The 12,207-nt window shown below is 36.1% G+C and overlaps 1 protein-coding gene across 2 annotated transcripts in view; it reads left to right on the top strand.

The window, feature by feature from the left end:
* FMN2 (formin 2) overlaps positions 1 to 12,207 on the top strand; it is a 162,452-nt gene that overhangs the window by 132,061 nt on the left and 18,184 nt on the right. The window lies entirely within an intron of this gene.

Raw genomic sequence — 12,207 nt, 5'->3', positions numbered from 1 at the left:
CAGTTATGCTTAATACAATTTTAGAATGAGATAGAGTTTGGTCACAGTATCCATAACAAGTAATTTGAAGTTATTGTCAAAAGTTTACCACGCTAGGACAAAAGGCAATAGCAACAGCAGCAATATAATCTTGCTGCATTATAGTCAGAAATGAGCTAGTTACTCCTCCTCTTGCACTTCATTCTTGAAGAAGCAACAGCTAAACAATCTGACTAGAATTATCAGAAACAGTATTCAGTGAAGCTGAAGGTGCTGATTCTCTGCCTTGCTACCTCTATTCAGCTGAACAGTTATGAAAGAATATCATGTAGCTTTATTACTTTCTTATAAAACCTTACCCAGTATTGAGTTCTGATCTCTTTGGAAGGCTTCCAGATTAGGGTCTTTTTTAGAAGAAAATAAATCCAGACTCTGTAACATTGATCTCTCTTCCGGTGAAATAGTTAAGATGATCTTTTCCTTCCCCTCTACCTGCAATGATTCATCTCTTCTTGAAATAACACCTTGGGAGTGATTCACAAATTGGACTGTATATGTTTGATTTAGACCTTAGACGCAGCCAGATATCTTCAATTCTTTCTGCTATCTCTCAGTCAAATAATGAAGCATCGGATTCTAAATTCAGTGCCATAGCACTGGAAATTGCTCAGTTTATGTTTACCCATAGTGCACTCATGTGAGAGGCAATGTATGCTGAGAGTCTCATAAGAACATTACAGATCCTTTTATTTCTAATATTTCAGATAGTATAACCCTGCTTGAAGTGACAACATAGGTCACTAAGACAACAGTCGCATATAATGGTGATTTGATTTGGGGTGAAGCCGTTCACAGTTTTTCCTGCTGTGATGCCTAATAAGGGCTGGATAGACAGAAATACCACTCACTATCATGGCTTTGTGTACATCACTGGTATCAGCAAATCTGAGAATTTAATCTGTTCTTTAGTAAATCTCAATACATTATGAGAATACATACTTGCTTTATAAAAAGTCAAACAGGATTTCCTGCCTTCTGACGTAAGTATCAACTGGGGAATTTAGGATGCGCATGGCTGGTTATGGAACACTTGTCTTACTGTGTCAGGATATTTTTATTTGGTTTATTTTATAATTTGCTCCTAATGCTTGCACATTCCAGTGATTTTTAGGCCTTTAAGTGCTTCCTGAGTGCAGCCTCCCAGGCACCTCTTCTGTTTTCAGGACTTTTAATAATCCATTTAGCAATGTGTTGTTGCTTTCTTTGCTGTAGCAACAAATGACATTAATTTTGAAGAGAAATGTTTACCTTTAAATTCTCTGCAAAGAAAGTACTCCTGACACAACAGTCTTCCCAGACTTCCATTGGCTTCACTGAACATGAGACTTGGGGAGGAACAAAGCTTTACACCTGCTTATGAGCTGACAAGTTGATGACACTTAGAGAAATAGCAGACAGTATGGTACAATGGCACTGCTGAAAAGCAACACCTAGAAATGTAGCACCTAAGTCTGGTAATCCTTTAAAACAGTAAAACAGTAAATGTTCCTCCCGCCTCGCTACCCTCCACACAATAGTTTGGATTGTTTCCAAAAGTGAACTGTAAAGTTAAAGTGAAAATTGAGTTAATGATTGAAATAAAGTGGTGAAAAGCTCAGAATGGAGAGAGGTATGCAGTTTTAAAAAAAACCCAGCACAACACTTTTAACTGAACGGCAAGAATATGCTGTTGGACATCTTTCAGCCATTCATCCTTTGTTGGTTCCTTTACTGTTAGGGGTCTTTTCTCGCTGTGTGGCTCCCAGCATGCAGACTTGAATTGCTCATGGTAATACATTTCAGACCGTAGGTATACATTAGTTGCATCAGCAAAAAGTAAATACTTCGTGAGCAAAGGAAAATGTGTATAGAAGAAGCTTACAGACTGTTAAACAGATTGGATCGTTCTAGTTTAGCATCCTGTCTCTGACAAAATATCAGGGCCTGTAAATATGCAGTAATGGAAACTTCACCGTCAGTTCAGTTATGTCAGAAAGTCTTTTCTGAAATATGGGTAATTGGTCTTTCCCTGAAAGATGAAGTCTTTGTCCTTTTCTGAAAATATTTGCCAAATGACTGCAAGTCCTTAACCATTCGCATGATTGATCTTTGTCTCTAAGACCATGATCTTTTCTTTCGAAGACGTTGGCCTGCTTACTTAATAAAAAATAATATTTTTTATTGGTTTTAAATTAGGTTGCATTTAATGGCATTCAGTACTAGTATGAACAAATGGTAATAAAACTTTTAACAAACCAGGGTGCAATTCAGAGTTCTAATATTCTACAACGTAAACTCATTTTTATGCAATTTATTCTACAGTTCATGTAAAGGACCTATGCGTAGATCTTACAGTAAAAGATAAAGGGTATTAGTTTAAGGTGCAAATACAGTTACACAGGTAAGTAGCATGGATAATAACACAGCCAAGAAACACCTTGATGATAATATAATTAAAATAAGTGGGGTCTGATCCTACCCAAAACTAATACTATAGCATTAAATTTGGGATTAAAAAAACTAACGGAAGAATCATGTTGCTACTAACATTAATGAAAAAAAATACAGAAATTAAGATCTTTAAATGTGACATATTGTTTTGTCCTGCAGTTTATGTCCAGCAGGTGGTTTCACTGAATAGTTCTCAAAAATTCACGATATTCCTCTTGAACTGTTACAGCTGAAGTAAAACGCTTGTGTGCATGTATGTGCATGCACACATTGTGCATCAGCTTCTGATTATGTTCTGTAGTTTTTTTTCTTTCATCATATTGTCTACTTGAGCTGTTTAGTTAGATTGTTTCCTAAGACTTTCACAGTATAGCGTTCACATTTGCAATGGCTGTGACTTAAATGTGGGTAACACTTCTGCTTTTACTCTCTTGTGTTGATTAGCCACTACAGTTGTTGCTTTCTTCCTTGCTGTATGTTAAAATTTACTTTAAGGGTTATTGTATTATATTCTTGTTGTCATGTATATGCAAATAGAAAAGCAGAACGTCAGGGATATGGTTTAATTAGGTCAAAATTGCATTAACTCATCTGGGAACTATCCAGTAATAACTTGTACAATATAGGTCATTCCTTCCGTAATAACTTCCAGCTGATGGAAGGCTGCCATCAGCCCCTCCACAGTACAGGGCTTGCCTCAGCCTACTGCTGAAACCCCACTGTGCTTCTCATATATAGAGATTAAGTGGCTAGGAAAAAAAGTGTTGCCTCTTTTCCTCAGTTTGTTCTTCGGCCTAGTTACCTTGTTTGTTGTCTTTCTTAACAAGTTAGATCCCTTCTGCACTGCGTCTTCAATGAATGCCTCTCATGGGATAGCTTACACCTGCTTATTTTCTCAACTGCTGCCTGAAGGATGGTTCTACCTTAATTAGTCTGAGGAGGTAAAAGTTCCTTCTGCACCCCAAAGGAAACAACTAGGGCAATGGTCACCCCAGACCAGAAACACCATGGCGCCTTCGTGTAATCCTTGGAAGGGATAGGAACAGCTCCTCCAAACATGAGAGAGTGTTCATAGGCCAAAGGAGTATGGTTTATTTAGTTTTGCTTGGACATGTGAATAGCAATGATTTGCATATCCAGAGTGATACTGTTATTTATTACAATTTATTATCAATTCCAGTGGCTGCCACTTTTTCATTTCAACTTGATCCTTAGAGAAAATGCTATCCATTTTTCTCCACATATCTAAACAAAGATACTGTTGCTACTATGAAGAGAATGTAGTAGGATAAGTTGGGAGTTCAGTCAAAAATGCCTAACGTTTCAAAAATACGTGTGAAGACCTTTTCAACCTGACACTTCGACTACCCAAATTTTGAAGTCTTTCAATTTACTTTCATGGTATTTTGTTGTAATCAACTCTAAGAATATGAGAGCCCCCATGAATGTTTCTGTTTTCTCCAAAGGCTGGATTTCTTCCATGCATAGTTGTGCTGGCTTTTGATGATATTAGGGAATCCTGTGTTCATGCATGTTAAGGAGAGAGCTCTTGTGCATTTAATTAAGTAGGAATGTTCTTCAGAGCAAACCTGAAGAATTAAGATGAAACTGCATCACAAAACATTTAAAATTCTAGGAGGTTCTATAATACCCAAGTATTTGAGAGCATTTTTATTGTATAATTTTCGAAGAACAGAAACTGAAACCTCATTTTGGCTTGAGCACCAAAATAGAAAGAGCATATGACAATACCTCCAATCAGACCTGTAGATTTATTTCATTTGTTATTTTTAGAGTGTTTTTTTGCAAATGCACATGTATAAAAATTAATCCATGCTGGGTTATATTCTTAGAGTGTGGGTTAATATTTTATGTTCATGAAATCTGTTAAAGCATCTGTGTGGTTTCTGTCTAGATATCTAAATAATCCGCTCTAGGTTTAAGGCAAATTACTTCTTATTTTGTTAGATAACTCCGACCTTGACCCTGCATGAATTTCAGTTATAAAAGTGTAGGCCATACCATGGGAGCAGGCAGATTACAAGTCTGAGGTTGACATCAATAAATCAAAAACCTCATAATTTTTTTAACACGATATTTAGTACACAACAGTTACACTACCTCCATATGTAATTATAACCTCTTCAAGTAATAATGATTGCTCAGCAGGCCTCCATTGAACGAGACAGTGAAGAAAAGGTGTGTTAATAGAAACATCTGGAGATAATTCATTCTACCACTGTTTCCTTTGTCTCCTGGCACCTTATTATTTCTTCAAGTTCAACTGGCCAAGGATTTTTTTAATATGTTTGAAGCTTATATGTTAGTTTTTTTAAGAGAGAAAAATAGTTTTCTCTGGGATATGTTACTGGGCTTGACTTTCCAGTGCACACTATTACATGATCTTGTTTTATGCATGCTCATATCGTATATGCCCAGTTTAGCACAGAGCTACCCATGTGCCTACATAATAGCTTAGCTGGCATGTATGGGCATGATATCCACGCTAACATAAAATTAAAAGCATTAAACTCAGAAAGAGAACCTACATGTTCATGCAAAGTATGCAGATTACGGTAGGTTGCAGCTAACACCAATGCATCTAGGGAACTGTGAATACCTCAAACCAAGTTTTTGAGAGGAAGTTTGAACCTGTTTAAAATTGTCATTTTGAAATGACAGGAGAAAGCACATGCAAATTAAAAATGCATTAGAAGAGTCATGCTAAAAAATATTTGCTTTTCTCTCTGAGTGGACTGTTAGAATACAATTGTCAGAGACTAAAAAGAATGGAAGGTTAGCTCTGTTTTTTAATGTATTGTCTCAATTCATATTTTAATCTGAATAACATGTTTGAACAGAGACATATAACCTTTAAATATGCTTAACAGAATTTGGGTTCACATCAATGCTAATTACTGGGTGAGCTGTGACTGATGAATGCTTTGTACATGATATATTGAAGGTAGCAAAAATATCTCTAATCTACACTTCGTGACCTTTGATTTTGAAATGGCTGGAGTGTGACTCAGTCTGTGCAGAATGGCTTTTTAAACACTGTATTTTCTGTCATCAGAAAAGTCTGCCAAGGTAGCTCCATCCTGCTTGTGACATAATTTAGCACCTAATCTATGCCACCTGGAATAAAAGATGGCATTGTTGTGTCAGCGGAGAATTTGCTTACATCAAAGCAATGCAAAAAAAAAAAAAAAAAGCCCAAACAAATCAAACCCAAACATATAGAAGGACCAGGTTGTATCCTAGTGTTTTAGAGAAGAATGGGCATAAAAATAGGCAGAAAAAAATAATAATAAAACCAGAGAAGGAAAATCTTGAAGAATACTACTTTTAGATGTAATATTAACTGTTATTCCTGATAATCTAATGATTCCAGAAGACACAAGCACCAAGAAGTGATCTAGCAAATTTCTTCATCATACCTTAATCTGGGCACGATAAAATTAATTTCTAAAATAAACAGATTGTGAAAATCTCAGTGCTGAAGTTTGCCTTTCAACAAAACTGTAATTTAAATTAGTTATGGCCATATTATTTTGCTACTTTGCTACCCCTATTATGAGGAACTTTGTTCCTGAAAGACAGGACTAAAGAAATACCTGCCCATTGAATGATGTAAATAAAAGGGTCTGGAATAACAGTTTGAACTGAGGTTGAAATGGCAATCTGATATGTGAAGGTTTTATTCATTGCTAACTCCACGAGTTCATCAGTGCTCTAAAAATTTTAGTTTTCCTAAAAATATTTGTTTTTAGTGCAAGGTTGTATTCATAATGCCTATTGAATATAACAGCCTATGGCACAGTTCACGCTCTGCTTCAGTTACTGGGTCTGCTGCCTTCAGCGTATGGCATGAAGCATGAAATATTTAAGTTGTGCATTTGTGTTACTAATCAGTGTGTACAACTGATAATATTGATCATTGTTGATGAATATTAAAGCTGTAAAGCATACCCAAGATTGGGGGGGGAAGGAATCAAAATTCTCATGAACAAGGCAGACTGGCCTGTCAAAAAAAAAATTTCCTGTTCTTCACATTGGATGCTTTTTGTTGGGCGTTTGCTGTGGGGAAAAAATGGTACCTCAAAGGTAGAGATATCTTCTTTTGTTCTTGTTGAAGCGATTAATTTTCATCTAGTCGGAGCAATAAAACACTTTTCTGTTTAATATGAATTTATAGGAAGCAAGGGACTAGAGATGAGGGAGATGACTTAGGATTCAAAACATTGCAAATGTTTGGCAGGTTTTTTTTGGAGGAAAGGAAAAATCTCTTGAGACCTTTGTTTTCTAAGGAACAATATTACAAAATCCATAGTTACACAATATAAATTGGCAAATGAAATAAGAGATTAATGATTCTGGCAGCTGACTTAAGCTGGCATGTTATCTCAACTTTCTTTTTAATGTAAGAAAAATACTTTTCTTCTTTAAAAAAAAAAAAAAAGGACCCCAAGAAATTTCTTACCAAAACTTAAGTACTAGATATTTTGAATGAACCTATGTTTATTTTTGTATTTATTCACTTCTTATTATGCAGGACAAGGGAAAGCACTGAGGAGAGGCAATGGTACTTTTTAAACAACAAAAAAAAAGGTGAAGAAAGTGATGTAAAGTTATAGTGCAGAGAGGACCCTCAACAAAAAATGTCAAAAGAAAATACGAGGCTGCTTAGGATGCTGTGCATATTAAGTTTCCTCACAGCCTTGTGCTATCTCAGTTAACAGGATGCTGGTTCTGTTTCATTTTTATAATTTTGTGTGACTGTCAAACTGCTTGGTGTTCTGTCTTAAGACTAGCACTCATTAACGCTTTCAGATGTTGAAACACAAAGAAAATAATGTACAAAGCCTTTTCCTCTTTATAAAATACAGCGAGAATGAATATGACAATTCATATGATTAGCTTTTCCAGGAAGCAAGTACTGTTACTTATACACTGTACTGATCTTCCCTATGTAGTCATCAGTTCAGGATCAACACTCTGAACAGGCTTATATGCCTGCCAACTCTGTTTGGCTTTAAATATAACTCATGTCAGATTTAAAGTATTGAGAGGCACATATAGTCTTTTCTCCCCTTTCTGCCTTCTTTCTTTTGGTAGACTATGCTTAGTTCTAAATTTTACTTGTTATTTTAATCAAACGAAAATGTACCTTAGAAGCTCTTGCCTAACTCAGAACTGCTTCTGAAACACGACTGCTTCATAAAACCAGCACTAAGACTACCTGTTCTTCATCTCAAATGTACATAAATGGTGCTTAACAATTTGTAAAGCCAAACCCAAGTAGTCAAGAAAATCCAGGTTCGAACTTCAACCAAAATATGTAATCTGTTAAACAATACAGAATCTCTCTTGCAGAATTGTAGAAGCATTTTTTTCTGCTTTTAAATCCACGTTGAAACAAATCTTTACTCTTGCAGGTGATTTAGTTTGCTGTATGTGGAAACCAGGTGCGTGTGTGTTTGTGTGTGTGTGTGTGTTCGTTATTTCTCAGAAAGGTTAGCCAGGGTATGTCTGTACCTATGGTTACTTTGTTATTTGTTTGTCCACAGAAGCCTCATCAAATGATGCTGCGATGAAATGACTGCTGTCCATTGCTTAGTATTGTTGATTTGTCTCCTTATTGCTTTTTTTTTTTTTTGAGCGAAAGAAATATTTTTGTGGTTGCCAGCTGCTGTCTCCTCTCCCTCTCCTTTTGCTTTACCTTCTGCATACATTCACATACATATATGCCTGTGTTGTACATATTTATAAACTGGCTAATGCATTGTACACAGCAGACTTGAATCTGAATCATTGTCTGCAACAGCTTGCTAACTGGCTTCAGAATGGAATGGAAAAGAATTGAATAATCCATAGCTGCTCTTAAAATATTCCTAATGGATCATATCTATTAGCTAGAAATTCTGTCGATGAGCCATTTGCAATGTGAATGGCTTCTTTTCTTTCTCATGTGATTAAATTTGGTTTGGCTCTTAGTGCATCCATTCCTTCCTTCCCTCCAAATAGAAAATCATTTACATAGTCTCATAGTTGTACACAAGGGAGCACACAGAAAAGTCCAGTGATTCATTCATCAAATTTCCACATTTGAATAAGCAGTGAGTTCAGTCATCTCAATCTGCAGTGATTTTTTCTGAATTACACAAACACTTGAACCAAGGAAATCAGAAGATGAGAAAAGGAAATAACCATCTTTCTTGATCTTATTTCCTTCCTTCCTTGTCAGGGATGAGCAACTCTTCCATTGTTTTGAGAGGTTGAATATTATTTAATTCTCCTTCAGGGCCAGCATGAGGGATATGAAACCCAGCCTGAAATCTGGTTGAAGAATTCTGGCTTTTGCCGTGTCAGGATAAGACGGTGGTGTGAACATCACTGCCTTATTTTTAATCATGCTTGAAAAGTCAGGAGGTTTGAAGCAAAGCCAGTGACCTCCTTTACGTCTTTTGATCCCTGAAAATAACTCACATGCCCTTCCTTCCCTCTTCCATGACTGCTATCTCTTCTCTAATTCACATTCCTTTTTTTTTTTTTAAGGCACTCACTAAGAGTACGGAAAACTATGAACATTTTCACTTGAGAAATGGACACTAAACAACCTTTGCAATACATGTTTGGTAATAAATGTTTCATTTTGCAGACAGGTGAAATGAAAGCCAGAGATGTCAGATGAGTTTCCCAAAGTTGTACGATGCAGAAATTAATCTAGGTATAGAAACAAAAGCCTTCTGAACTCTAGTCCCTTATTTGATCCAAAATGTCTGTGTGCCTGCACAATATAGTCAGGAAAAGTATCAATGGTAATTGCAGATATTTGGTTTCAAAATCTACTGAAGGATCAACAGGAAAATTTGAATGGGCTGCCCCACTGAAAAGCACCAGAGAAAAGGTATTTGCTGCCTGGCTGAAATCTGAAAGGATGATATCTAGTCTTGGGGTTATGGTGATGTCATCCAAATTTCTCTTTGTATTTAAAATGCATGTCCCCTCCTGGAGTCAGCTTTGAGATGTGTCTAGTTTGACATATGTAAACATTTCCAAATCAGATATCTAAACAGCATGGTAATGTAGAGGATTTATTGCTGTGCATGTTTTATTCTTTGATGCATTTGGATTCACTTTATTTGCTTTGCATTTCGTGTGTGAATTATGCCACTTTGTCTTTCTTGTACTAAAAAAATGACAGCATCAAATGTAAAGCAAGCAGGTTTCCATATGTCTTCTGAATGTCCTCTGAGAGACTTAACTGCTAAATAAGCGGAGATCTCTCTGGTTGAAAAAAAAAAAAAAAAGTGCTAACTGTCTTGACTGTTTGATCTGCACATACAGAAAAAATATTTGATTCATGGAGATTTGTGCCCTGAAGTCTTACTGTGTTGCAGCTGATGTCTTGTGCGTTGTTACTGGGCATTAGAAAGGTGTGATGTATTAACAATGACAACTCGGTACGCTGCTGCTGTTTCATATTGCACAAACAGCTTATTTCCCTTACCTCCCAAAGTAACTGCTAGGGAGGCAAACAACCTGGTTGAGCATTTGTCTTCTCTCTGTAAGCCTAGAAATTAAATTACAGCTTTTAGACACATCTGTATGCACGTGTAAGGTTGTATTGATTATCCAAGTGGTCAGTCCACAGGGAGATTTTCAGTTATGAGAGAAAAACACATTGGCTATCTCCTACTCCCACAGGATAGTTGGAATAATTGAAAAGTAATGGAAGGCTTTGCATCTCCAATAAATGTCAGTACTGTTTATCAAATTTTTTTGAGCATTCTCCTGTACAGTATGATTTTCATCTTGTCTTGGCTTCCTGTTTCTTGGGATGTTTTCCTGTGAGGGAATTCTATGTCATTACCTCAAATATAAAAGCGTTGCTTAGGATGGCCATTCACTGTCAAATTCTTTTCACATTATTGTCATTTGCAGAATGGTTTGAAGACACGTTTCTCAGAACAAGACTTCTTATTTGAATGTCTGATCTTTCTATGTTCTGTAAATCATTAATGGCCTTCATTCAAAGAGCTTCCTTAAAAATAAGCCATTGACTCAGCTGATGCCTCCAGATTTCTGTCTTGTCCTGTATTCCTCATGTTCTTTCAACAGTGTTGCCAGTTCATTCTGAAAAATCAAATGAGCCTTTTATATGACTTCCCCACCAGCCAGCTCCAGAGCTGGAAGTCTGGGGGAAGGGACTGGGATGAAAACCAAAAGATCTCCCTGATATGTTTGCAGTCTTGCAAAAAGTTGAAAATATGTGAAAGTAGGCAAAAAGTTTAAAATATAGTGCAGCTGACTGATGAATGTCAGGGATAGTCTTTTTGAGTCGTCTGTGGGACCACAGGATAGATGATAAATACTTTCCCCAGTATAAAACTGTGGGAAAAGGTAAATAGGCAAGTAAAATGGAATTTTTTAGTTTAATCAGTAGTAACGCTCATCTATAAATCACTTGGAAAAACATAACCAAACCCAGCCACAAAAACCATTCTATTTCTTAGATACGCACTGACTTACAGAGCAGAATGCCATGGTAGGCTAAGTGAGAGAGTGGAAGGAATGGTTCACTCAGGTAAGGTGGCATTTGAGTATCAACGCAATGGCTTAAAAAGTGACGATGTTTTTGTCTTTTTTATTTTTCTGTGCTGCATCTTTGTTGCTCAACAGCTTCATTTTGCTTCAGCAAATGGAAAAGTGAATTACAAATCAAGAGAAAAAATGTGTAGAATTCGGTAAACTGATGTTACTTCTTTAAGCTGTAGGCTTTTTTTTATTCAGAAGTAGGATATTTATGTAGACATTTATTTTTTATGTTGGGGGAAAAAAACATGGAGTATTGAATTTTGAGAACTAGGACAAACAGTTTCACAGAGACTTTGTGAGACTGACCCTTGTGAATGGTTGAATCTTTGTATATTATTGTCACCATTAAATACTTTAAATTATAACAACTGTGAAAGCGCTCAATCTCCACTTACAATAGTCCATGAAGGATACAACTTCTGTGACTAAAATGACATTTCCATCCATTTAACTGGAATTGCATTTCTTCCCATAATTAAAGTGATTAAAACTGTGATGTGTATTTCATAGAAAATTATCTTAGGGGCTGATATGTGGTAATAGATGAGTAAGCAAACATCTACAATTATATTTCAAGAGAAAGCTTTCCATAGAATTTTTCATAAAATAATGAACTCTCCAGCTTCCATGTTGAGCTTCAGATGAGAAAAATGTTCTTAAAAGCTCCAGTATTTACAGAACATTAACTCAAAAAATAAAATGGAATAATAGTTAATCAAGCAATTAATTTTCCAATGAATTCTTCCACAGCCTTTTACAATATCCCTACATATTTTTAAATTTGAAATAAAATAGAAGCAATTCAAACTCAGAAGTTTTTAAAATTTAATTGCAGTCACAGTCCTCACTCAGTGTTGGAAATGTGACCTTTGCATTTCAGCAGCAGTTCTTACTTGAAGTGTAGCTTTTGTGTTTAATAAGCTACTTTACTTTTGCTGTACTCAGAAGAGGTGGTTGGATCGTCCTGGTAGAGTCGTGATGGGCACCTCTTTTCTAGCACAGTTTCTCCTGGCCCAGTTTTCTGTTGCGTCATTTCTTGTTTAGTACACATCAGGTTTGATTTTTAAGATTTCTGTGCAGGTTTCAACATAAGCCATCTACCCTAGTGTGCTATAGTATAGATACAACAGAACTGGA

The sequence above is a fragment of the Chroicocephalus ridibundus genome, chromosome 3 (genome assembly GCF_963924245.1).
Source record: "Chroicocephalus ridibundus chromosome 3, bChrRid1.1, whole genome shotgun sequence".
Taxonomy (NCBI): domain Eukaryota; kingdom Metazoa; phylum Chordata; class Aves; order Charadriiformes; family Laridae; genus Chroicocephalus; species Chroicocephalus ridibundus.
Note: the sequence above shows the minus strand (reverse complement) of the source record. Positions and strands in the feature narration are given on the sequence as shown.